Raw genomic sequence first — 12,546 nt, forward strand, 5'->3', positions numbered from 1 at the left:
TATCATCAAAGCCATCTATGAAAAACCCACAGCGAATATCATTCTCAATGGAGAAAACCTGAGCTTTTCTGTTAAGGTCAGGAACACGGCAGGGATGTCCATTATCACCACTACTATTCAACATAGTACTAGAAGTCCTAGCCTCAGCAATCAGACAATAAAAAGAAATTAAAGGCATCCAAATTGGCAAAGAAGAAGTCAAACTCCCAGTCTCTGAAGATGATATGATACTTTATGTGGAAAACCCAAAAGACTCCACTCCAAATCTCCTAGAACTTATACAGGAATTCAGTAAAGTGTCAGGACATAAAATCAATCCACACAAATCAGTTGCATTTCTATACACCAACAACAAGACAGAAGAAAGAGAAATTAAGGAGTCAATGCCATTTATAATTGCACCCCAAACCATAAGATTCCTAGGAATAAACCTAACCAAAGAGGCAAGGAATCTATACTCAGAAAACAATAAAGTACTCATGAAAGAAATTGAGAAAGACACAAGGAAATGGAAAAATGTTCCATGCTCCTGGATTGGAAGAAGAAATATTGTGAAAATGTCTATGCTACCTAAAGCAATCTACATGTTTACTGCAACCTCTATCAAAATCCCATCAATTGTTTTCAAAGAAATGGAACAAATAATCCTACAATTTATATGGAACTAGAAAAGACTTTGAATAGCCAGAGGAATGTTGAAAAAGAAAGCTAAAGTTGGTGGCATCACAATTCGGGACTTCAAGCTCTATTGCAAAGCTGTCATCATCAAGATAGTATGGTACTGGCACAAAAACAGACACATAGATCAGCAGAACAGAAAAGAGAGCCCAGAAATAGACCTTCAACTCTATGGTCAACTAATCTTTGACAAAGCAGGAAAGAATGTCCAATTGAAAAAAGACAGCCTCTTCAACAAATGGTGTTGGAATAATTGGACAGCCATGTGCAGAAAAATAAAACTGGACCTTTTCCTTATACCAGACACAAAAATAGACTCAAAATGGATAAAAGACCTAAATGTAAGAAAGGAATCCATCAAAATTCTTGAGAACACAGGCAGTAACCTCTTTGACCTCAGCCACAGCAACTTCTTCCTAGAAACATCACCAAAAGCAAGGGAAGCAAAGGCAAAAATGAAATATTGGGACTTCATCAAGATCAAAAGCTTTCACCCAGCAAAGGAAACTGTCAACAAAACCAAAAGACAACTGACAGAATGGGAGAAGATGTTTGCAATCAACATACCAGGTAAAGGGCTAATATCCAAAATCTATAAGGGATTTATCAAACTCAACACCCAAAGAACAAATAATCCAATCAAGAAATGGGCAGAGGACATGAAGAGACATTTCTGCAAAGACATTTCTGCCACTTCCAGATGGCCAACAGACACATGAAAAAATCCTCCACATCACTTGGCATCAGGGAAATACAAATCAAAACCACAATGAGATACCACCTCATGCCAGTTAGAATGGCTAAAATTAACAAGTCAGGAAATGACAGATGCTGGTGAGGATGCGGAGAAAGGGGAACCCTCCTACACTGTTGGTGGGAATGCAAGCTCGTGCAACCACTCTGGAAAACAGCATGGAGGTTCCTCAAAAAGCTGAAAAATAGAGCTACCCTATGACCCAGAAATTGCACTACTGGGTAATTACCATAAAGATACAAATGTAGTGATCCGAAGGGGCATGTGCATCCAAATGTTTATAGCAGCAATGTTCACAATAGCCAAACTATGGCAAGAATCTAGATGTCCATCAACGGATGAATGGATAAAGAAGATGTGGCATGTATAAATGCAATGGAATACTATGCAGCCATCAAAAGAAATGAAATCTTGCCATTTACAATGACATGGATGGAACTAGAGGGTATTATGCTGAGTGAAGTAAGTCAATCAGAGAAAGACAATTATCATATGATCTCCCTGATATGAAGAATTTGAGAGGCAACGTGGGGGACTTGGGGGCTAGGGAAGGAAAAAATGAAACAAGATGGGATTGGGAGGGAGACAACCATAAGAGACTCTTACTCTCACAAAACAAACTGGGTTGCTGGTGGGAGGTGGGTAGGGAGAGGGTGGTTGGGTTATGGACACTGGGGAGGGTATGTGCTATTTTGAGTGCAGTGAAGTGTGTAAAGCTGGCGATTCACAGACCTGTACCCCTGGGGCTAACAATACATTATATGTTAATAATTTTTTTTTAATTTAAAAAAAGAATCCCCTGGGGAAGGGGGGAGATGTGGTCCATATACACAATGGAATATATTACTCAGCCATCAGAAAGGCTAAACACCCAACTTTTGTATCAACATGCACAGGATTAGAGGAGATTATGCTGAGTGAAATAAATCAAGCAGAGAAAGTCAATTATTATTCAGTTTCACTTACTTGTGAAGCATAAGGAATAAAGGAGGACATTAGGAGAAGGGAAGGAAAACTGATATGGGGTAAATTGGAGAAGGAAATGAATGATAAGAGACTACTGACTCTGATAAACAAACAGAGTTTTGAGGGGCGGGGGGCGGGAGGATTGATGAGCCTGGTGGTGGGTATTAAGGAGGGTATATATTGCATGGAGCTCTAGGTATGGTACATACACAATGAATCTTGGAACACTGAAAAAATAAAATAAAATTTAAAAAAGAAGATCTCTCTTTTTTTTTTTTTTCTTGAGAGTTTCACTACTGTACCTTGGCTTATTTTATTAAAGAATATGAAAAACACAGAACTGGATTCATCATAATACTGGTTCATAAAGCCCTATAACCATTTGTCAACAGAGATATCTTTATTTTATTCAACTTAGATGATGATGATTTAATAACTTGACAAATACCTGAGATCCCTGATATACCAGAACAATAAAAACATTTAAAAAAATCTGCATGTTCCCCTCTGCTAAGTTAATTAACTAGAAAAGCACACAATTTACTGACCATTTCTCAACACTTGTCCAGTTTCCTGTTTTATTCCTGAAGGAACAGAGCACATCCTGTTCTGTTAGAGTGGTCCTATGGAAAGTGGAATGAAAGGAATTAGATAAAATTTCTCAACTCTGAAACTTTTTTTTTATTTTTTGGGGGTAAATATAACTCACATATATGAATTTCTGCTTGACTTCATTTTTTGCATCTCCACATAGACAACGACCTCTTTTTACTGTGCCCTGGCCATTACGAGGTGGACCCTCAGGGATTGCACGGATGGTTTTCCTTATTCTCTGGTTGCTGTTTGGGAGTACCAATGGAAGCATCAGCAAGAGACTGGGATGTGGGGGAGAGTGAGCTTAGGGTTTCCACCCTAAAGAGGGCCTGCATCCTTGTAGGTGTTAACTTAAAGTGCCAGCTCCTACCATACCCAGAGGTCCATGCTCAAGAAACAAGAAGTACATGTAGGAGAAGTCATTCGCTTTTATACCAGTCAACCCACAGGAGAAATTTATTTCTTTTTTTTCCCAGGTCCCTGGATCTCCAAGCTTGGAAATCTAGTGCCCGAGAAGAAATGCTTTTTTCAGTTTATTGTTCTTTGAGCTTCAGTTTCCGTTGGCCAAATTTCCATTAGAAACCAGGACAAAGATTCCCATGAGTGTGATCTACAGGGGTTAGGTTCCTGGGGTAAAGAGCAATGAGGAGAAAAGTGGAGCACTGATCCTGAGGAGAAAACAGGAGATTTCACAGATTCCACCCTTTGTGTCCTTCAGCATCCATGCTTGTTCTTTGCCTAGGGAAGAAATCTGTGTCCCTACAGTAGGGGGCGCACTAAGTCCTTCTTCTCTGTCTCTAGATGAACATAGGAGTCTGATTTTCTAGCAACTTTCTGGGAGAGGTAGCAGATCACGTTTTCAGGCAATCAAAGTGCCAAACAACTTAATTGAACAAAACTTTGATACTGTGCAACTCTGTTTGAGATTATCTCATTCCCATATCCGCATGTGGTCACAAGAGATGTAAAGAAACCAAGGAAATCATACTATAGTGTAAATCGGAAGATTAAGTATTTATGGCCCTCTCTGTAGTACTTGGTATCTGTCCTTCACTGGGTAAAAGACACACTCAACCCAAGAAACTACTCTGAGCTCTCCAAGCATGAAACTTGTCTCTAACTTGGCAGATAGAGTCAGCAGGAATCAGCAGAGAAATCAAGATTTTTGTTTAGTAAATAAAACAAAGGCTGATGGAGAAGAGGGGAGAAAAAATGGTCAAGACAAACTATTACACAAATTTATAACAATCAGATTTCACAGGGTGTATCTACATGCTCAATAATATCCATGTTTTTTAATATGAGGTAACATGTGAATTCTTTCAAATAAATTTTAAGATAAAAATCAAAAGTCATACAGATTTTCTAAGAGACAATAAGGGTATGGAAGTGATATAGTAAAAACTCTCCTGTTCCCAATGTTTAGAAGTGACCTCTCCAAGTTGTGCCTTTTCCTCTAACCAAGACTGTGTTCCTGAACCCATTCTGGGGGTGGAACGTGAAGACCACACAACGTAAAACAGCATAGATTTTCAAATGTGCCCAGAAATTTTCAGAATTGTGATTTTTTAGAAGATGACTCTGATGTAACAGACATGATTTTTTCCACAGTACTAGTGTGTGTGATCAGTTGGGAATGGATAATAGAACTATGGAAACTATGGTTTTATGAGATATTCTTAGACACTATTCAACATTAATTTCATAATATAATGTTCCTTCTATTTGTCAAATTCATTGTGTCTCACCCACCTCAGAAATGAAATAAAGGAATTGAGACCAAATCATTAGGATATTTCAACAATCCATCTATGCAAAATCTCCAGCCCATGAGGTAATATGAGCCCCCTCTCATAGTCAGAATGTCAATCTCACTTCAACAGACATCAACTGGTCCTGTTCATTCTAACAAGATGTTTTCAGTGTTGTTAGAATCACCCATTTAAATAACCATTTAATTAGCAATCATTTACTTAGGACAAGAGGGCTGGTTGGTGGCTGGCTGATTTGGCTTTACTGTGTGTGGCCAAAGTGTCCTTGGTGAAGTTCACCTTATCCACAAGGAGAAGGATTCCAAATATTACTTGTTCTCTCCACATAAGGGTTTTTTTTTTCTCCATGCACAAGACCACTGTCCTCTCGGTCTGTAACACAAAGGCACTATGGATGCATGTTGAAAACTGAGATTTACATTGACCTGGGATGACTTTTCATGACAGTGTCTTCATATTTAGCTAATTTCTCTATTAAATCAGATCTCAGAGTCACCCCTCTGTGGAATCAGGCACTGAGAGGAAAGGGTTCATTTGTATTAGGACATGAGAAAGACAAATGAAGGAACACCTTCAAAACAGAGCAAAGGTAAATTTCTGCCCTTCCTCCTCCCCTCCTTCCTGCACATGCTGGAGATTTTAGTCTTGACCCCAGTTTCAGTAGAAAGTAAGGGTGTTGGGCTTTTTCACAGTCAAGCATGTGTTAAATATAAACTCTCATACTGCAAAAACAAAAATTCAGGGAGACAGAGGAGGAGTTAATGATCCTGCGGAATCAATTTCCTATAGATGATTTGGACTTTCCTTTCAATAATCATGTTTATGAATACTATTAAGTTGTACATAAAATTTGAATTTTCACTTGAAAATGCATTTAATTCAGCTTAGACCTCCTCAGAGAGCTTTTTCTTCTTCCCAACATATGGCAGCAAGTGTTTTCCTCTTTGGGGCTGGAAGATCCATAATATAGCTTTTCTTTTCTTTTCTTTTCTTTTCTTTTCTTGTCTTGTCTTGTCTTGTCTTGTCTTTTCCTTTTTTTTTCTTTCCTTTTCTTTTCTTTCTTTTCTTTTCCTTTCTTTTCTTTCTTTCTTCTCAAGAAGTTGACTAACTTTATAAGAAGTTAGTAAACATAGGGATATCTTTTTGGGATTTTTTTTCTTCATTAAAGAAATTGGTTCCATAATTGTGGCAGTTGAATCAACTCATTTACAGAGGAGAGAACAGAGGTCCAGGGAACCTGGTCACAAAATCCCAGATGGAGTAGCATTCAAGAAAGGGAGGGCTGAGGGCCCCGGTCTCATCTAGGTTTGGTGCATCAACCTGCCTGAGGATCATGTCCCCCAACAGGCATTGAATGCCAGGCATATCAGTGCATAGGGTGCTGAGAAGTTACCCCTATATTTGCTGTATTTCTGCTCACTGACTCTCCACTGAAAAGTAACTAGCAGTGGGTGGGGCAGCAACTTAGAAATTAGAATCAGGAGGTGACTTCCAATCTTCCCCAGCTTTTAGTCATTCTATGGTAAATCTCTCTAGAATGATTTACACAATATTTTATTCCTACATTCTTCATTGGTTCTGGCCAGAATCTTCAATCACCAGTGTCACAGCTCTACTCACTAGAAATTAATATAAGTCACAATTGGAGACACATTTTCTAACTGTTCCACTTTAAAAAAAAGTTAAACAAATAAAATTCTAGGATTATTTTTATTTACTGTGGATATCCAAAGTAGAGTTTCAATGGTAATTAATATAGAAATTATGTAGGAGATATTTCATCTTATTTTATGGTCTCCATAATATGACTTGTATGTCACATAAGGAGCCTATCTTAGCTTGAACTACGGCTTGCTAGCCACATATGATGAATGGCTCATGGCTACTGCATTGAACAGCACCGATTCTCCCCCAAATGCTTCAGAAATGCTGTCCTGAACAATCTTTAGAAAAGTTCCTCCAAGGTAAATAGCTTTTGGACTGCAAAGGAAGTAGTCAACAAAACCAAAAGACAACCAATAGATTAAAAGAAAATATTTGTAAATGGTATATCAGATAAAGCACTAGTATCCAAAGTCTATGAAGAACTTATCAAACTCAACACCCAAAGAACAAATAATCCATTCAAGAAATGGGCAGAAGACATGAACAGGCATTTCTCCTAAAAAGACATCCAAATGACTAACAAATACATGAGAAAATGCTCAACATCACTTGACATCAGGGAAATACAAATCAAAATCATAATGTGATACCACTTCACACAGTCAGAATGGCTAAAATCTACATGTCAGGAAATGACAGATGTTGGTGAGGATGTGGAGAAAGGGGAATCCTCCCTCATTGTTGGTGGGAATGCAAGCTGGTGCAAGCACTCTGGAAAACAGTATGGAGGTTTCTCAAGAAGTTGAAAATAGAGCTACCCTAAAATCAAGTCTTTGCACTTCTGGATATTTATCCCAAAGATACAAATGTAGTGACCAAAGGGCACCTGCACCCCAATATGAGGTAATATTAGCAGCAATGTCCACAGTAGCCAAAGTATGGAAAGAGTCCAGATGTCCATGGATAGATAAATGGATAAAGAAGATGTGGGGAAATAATGTATGAATATTATATGTGGCAGAAGATATGATATATATGATATATTTATATTATATATAAATACATGTGATGGAATATTATGAAGTCATCAAAAATGAAATCTTTCCATTTGAAATGACATGGGTGGAACTAGAGGGTATTATGTATGCTAAGCAAAATAAATCAATTATTTATTTTATATATGATCTCACTGATATGTGGAATTTAGAAACAAAACTGAGGATCATAGAGGAAGAGAGAAAAAAAATAAAACAAGATGAAACCAGAGAGGGAGACAAATCATAAGAGACTCTTAATCATAGAAAAAAAATTGCAGATTGCTGGAGAGGAGGGAAGTGGAGAGATGAGGTAACTGAGTGATGGACATTAAGGAGGGCATGTGATGTAATGGGCATTATGTATTATATAAGACTGATAAATCACAGTCCTGTACATCTGTAATCAATAATACATTATATGTTATTGAATTGAATTCAAATAAAAAATGTCTTTAAAAAACTATGTCCATATAAAAATGTGCACATGAATGTTTATAGCAGCTTTATTAAAAATCAGCAGAAGCTGACAGAAGCCAAGATGTCCTTCAATAGGTGACAGATAAACAAACTGTGGCACATCCATACCATTAAATACTATTCAGCAATAAGAAGTCAGCTATCAATCCATGAAACGACATGGAGGAATCCTAAATTCATATTGCTAATTGAAAGAAGCCAGTCTAAAATGGATGCAGCCTGTGTGATTCCATCTATATGAGGATTTACTGGAACTCTATGTACTTTCTGTGTAATTTTTTGGTAAACCTAGGAATTTTCTTGGAAAAGTTGTCCATAAAACAAACAAAAATAGTAGCATTATAGAGATTTGACCACAAGTGATAAATTTTTGACTATTACTCAAATTTATTATCCATTACTATGGGTGATTTATATATGTTTTTGAAAGTCCAAGTTAAAGAGTTGTTATGGAATATGTTGTATTAAACCTCTAGTTGTAATGGTAGGTAGGTTAAAAAAATGAAAAGAACAAGAATTGTAAGAATGAATTTAAAAGGAAGAAAGAAAGAAAGGAAAAGTTATATCTATGAAATATAGAGATTTGGGGGCAATACCAGGAGCTTAATATATTGTTTTCCCCTGGTGTTGGGGTTCTACAGTTTTATGGGGACCCTGTGGTGGTTGTCCTCTTGTTCTTTTGGCTTCTCTTCTGTGGGATGGGCCTACCACATTGTTTTTCTGTCAATTTTGTTTGGATGAGTGAGCCTGTGGTGGCTATTAAGGAGGGCATGTATTGCATGGAGCACGGTGTGTGGTGCATAAACAATGAATCTTGGAACACTGAAAAAATAAAATAAAATTTTAAAAAGTCAATGTATTTTCCAAAGATAGTAATAATAAATATTAAATATCTTTGTTTTCAGAAAAAAAAAAAAAAGAAGGAAAGAAAGAAAAAGAAAGAAAGAAAGAAAGTCCATCCAGACTGACAGCTCCCTGGGTCTGCATCTGTCTGCACACCAGAGGCTCTTTAGCCTCCGGGGTTATATGCAGTGGGCCCATGCAACGGACATCTTCCAGAATCGAGGGTGATGAGGGGTGACCTCTGGTCAACCCAGGGACCCAAAGGCAGTGGAAGGTGCCAGGCATGGAGCGCCCTGGGAGACAGAGAGATCTTTTTGCTCAGAGACCTGGTCAGAGCACAGGGCTGTGGTAATCCCAGGCAGCACAGTAGTACACACGCCATCACTCTTCTCTACTCCTCTCTAGCCTCAGCACTGACAGAGTACAGCTGTAGCTATCCCTGCCCTTCTTAGCATCAACTTTGTCCACTTTCAGGACAAAATCCCATTGCACATAGGACCTGGACATGTCTAGGTAGAGAAGCCTCTTGGATGCCGTACCCTCCTGGTGGTGGTACCAGTGGATGTAGCTGACCGAGGTGTTCACTTGCCAAAGCAGGGAAGGTGAACTGCCCAAGTGTACCACCAACAAAGCAGGTTGATCCTGCTTGAGCCCTGTTCTGCTGCCTGCTAGGGGTGAGGGGGACAGCTGTGAGAAAGTGATGGCCAGGAACCTCAGGGTGTCCCCTGTACTCTGAGCCGGGGAAGAAGTCAGGACTTACCGGGAAACAGGACAGCACACAGGATGGCAAGGGGACCCAGCATGGTTCTGCTTCCCACCTGGTGGAAAGAAACCCCAGGTGACCTCCTGGCTGCACCTATTGGGAGGAGATTGCCTGGGTGGGTGGCAGAGGGCAGATTAGGATCTGAGTCTCTGTTTCCCTGAGACACCTGCAGGTACTGGTGAGAGGCTGCAGGGAGAGAAAGGCCAGAGGGGGGCGACAGGTCTGAACAAAAGAGGGAGCAGTAGGGGACCATCAATAGTCAAGATGGTGAGAAACACTGAGGAATGTTAATGCAACAAGAGCACCGGGGATAACAGCAATCCTTGATTGGACATTGACTGCACCTGACACCACACTAAATGGTTTCTGCTCATTGTTTGATCACTACCTGAAAATCACCCTTGGGATGAATGTTACTACCCTCAGTTTAGAAATAGGGGAAGTTTGGTTGGTATTTTAAGTAACCATTCCAAGGCAGCACGCCTAAGGGGAGATGTGATGGGGATGTGAGCCAGGTCTGCCTGGAGACAAGTATCATGCTTCGGATTGCCACTCAGTACTGACAGAACAATGGGTGTGCAGGCTGCTCAAGAGGCAGGGGCAAGCCCAGACCAGATCCCTGCTAATAAGGCAACAGGCCCCCTGAGCTAGCATTAGAGAATTTCTCCCAGAGGTTCTCATCAGATGATGTAAATGCCCTAATATGACATGATAGCTGTGTAATCTTGGGCAGGCTAGTTCTCCTCCTTTTCTTCTTATGTCAAAGGGACCTCATTTCTTCTTATGTCAAAGGAAAATTGACTTCCAACTGAAATGAAGGTTCCTTTCCAGTAAAGTCAAGTACACTGGAGCCTCCTGGGTATAGTTATAGTAATTAGCTATGCTAATGATAGCCTGTTGGCCTGGAGGGGGAAGGCAGTGGGGATGGCCAGGAAGGGGACTTGGCTGGGGAGGTCTGGGTACTTCCCACCCACTAGGAGGCCCAGCTCCTGAGGTCCTCCTCTTGGTAAGCACTGAGAGGCACACATGCTGAGCTCTAACCAAGATTCAAGGCTCAAGTGTCCCAAAATGCAGGCTTTGAGGTTGTGCTGAGCTGGTGAGGTGTTGACTAGAATATTCTGCTAAAAGATTATTCCAGGGCCATCATTCAAACCCTCAGAATGTATCTAGGGCAGCTGTGCTGAAATGTTAAGTGAAAAAGAGAGTCTTGCAGGCCCAGAAATCCTTGCTGGGGCAGAAGACTCGTGGTCTTAAAATTAAGAAGATATAAAATTGTCATCACACTAAAGCACAAAGAGCATTCTTAAAACAAAAAGATAATAAGAGAAATCTATTTCAGAACCCTCAGCCAAAGCTTCTCAATTGCCTGCTTTTTCCAGAGGCTCTGAGGCTACCAGGTGCTTGCGGTCTGCAAGGAACTGCAGGTTCAGACTGACTCCACGTGCCTGCCAGCTTTCCAGACATGCTGGCCTCGGGAATGTCCAGTCATGGGGCCCAGTCTGGGATCCTAGCTCTCTGTGCAGTCAACCATATTATCTGATCAATGGTGTGCTGAGGAGAGATGTCCCTCTCAGTTCAGAGCTGCCAAATGGGACACTTTGGGGAGACTGAATGTTACCTCCTAAATCTGGGAGGATTGCACTGACAAGGAGAGAATGACATCTCCAGTCCAAGCCCTGCCACCTGGAGGATGTGTGTCCTTGGAAAAATCCCTATAAATGGGAATAATTATGCTTACTGGGCAGACATCATCAACCATGGGCCTGGCATTCGGCCAAGTTGGTTGCTTTGTAAATAAATACTATCAGTCACTCTGAAGAGCTATGTGATTCTTATAACCATTTGTTCCTTAAAATAACATGTCAAGGTAGTTATAACAACTACATTTGACAGAAGCTAATTGGAATCTTAAAATATTTCATCTGTGCATAGTCATGTAAGTAATGGAGCCTTGATTCAAATGTAAGACTGACTCCAAACTCCAAAACCTGTCATACATAGAATTAAGCAGATATACAGAGAGTTACTTTTAAGCTCTAAAGAGTAAGGGGTCATGAGGAAAATTTCAGCAAGCTTGCAGAACCCAAGAATATTTCTCACATGCCAAGAGAGCAAAGAGCAGAAGCTGTTCTTGAAGAGCAGTCACTCAGATAACAGTACTGGACCTCAGAACATAGTAGAGATTTTTCTAGCCCTGGTGAAATAATAGTTGCTTGCCTTTTAGAAAGACTAATTGTTTTAAGATCATAACAGTAAACATTGATCCATTAAATAATGTCAAATATAATCTATCGAATGTGAAACATTGTACATATTGACATACATAGCATAAAGCAGGTGCTATTTGTCCTATTCCGCAGATGAGACAGGGGCTTAAAGAGGTTGAGTAACTTATTTGAGATTGTCCGGCTAAGACAGAACACACCAAGAATGTTAAGTCAGCCAGGGTCTCGAACCCTGCATCCTACATAACCTGCTTGGTGTTTTTGATTCGGGAACCAGTTCCTCTCCTCTCTGAGTTCTTGCTTTGAATTCAAATTGTGATCTTATTAGATTTCCCATTGGTTTTCAATAACGTGCTTCAAGCTTAAAAATGTTATTTTACTTATTCATTATACTGACTTCTCGCTTCCCCTGCTGTCCATTGCAGGTATGACATACACTTTGTATTTCTCTGTATTGGAGCCCAGTTGAGTGAAAAGTCTATTACAGCTTAATGATGGAAGAGCCCAGAAATACTAAGCAGGGAACTTGTTATTCCAACTGTCTACTCACTGTGTTTGGTAGTTTTAGGTCATTAGCTCCTCCTTGAAGTCCCCCATTTCCCAGCCTCAAATGAGAGTATAGACTGATATGTTTGGTGTCTTATGTATCCCTGTGAACACTAGATATTTTCTTGTGACTATGCATATTTATGTCTATATAAATGGCACAGCATTCCTGTCAATCCATGTCTGTCCATCTGTCTGTCCCCCAGTTCACTGATCCTCAGTGCTGCTCCTGGTGCCACTGGCTGCCGCCAAAGCATTAATTCATACACCTATGGTGACAGACACT

General features: G+C 39.9%; 1 pseudogene; it reads right to left on the bottom strand.

Moving 5' to 3' along the window:
- The window catches only part of LOC116876954, a 50,184-nt pseudogene extending 40,654 nt beyond the window's left edge, over positions 1-9,530 (bottom strand).
- Between the last annotated feature and the right edge of the window lie 3,016 nt (positions 9,531-12,546).

The sequence above is a fragment of the Lontra canadensis genome, unplaced genomic scaffold, assembly GCF_010015895.1.
Source record: "Lontra canadensis isolate GAN:19392208 unplaced genomic scaffold, GSC_riverotter_1.0 scaffold48, whole genome shotgun sequence".
Taxonomy (NCBI): Eukaryota; Metazoa; Chordata; class Mammalia; order Carnivora; family Mustelidae; genus Lontra; species Lontra canadensis.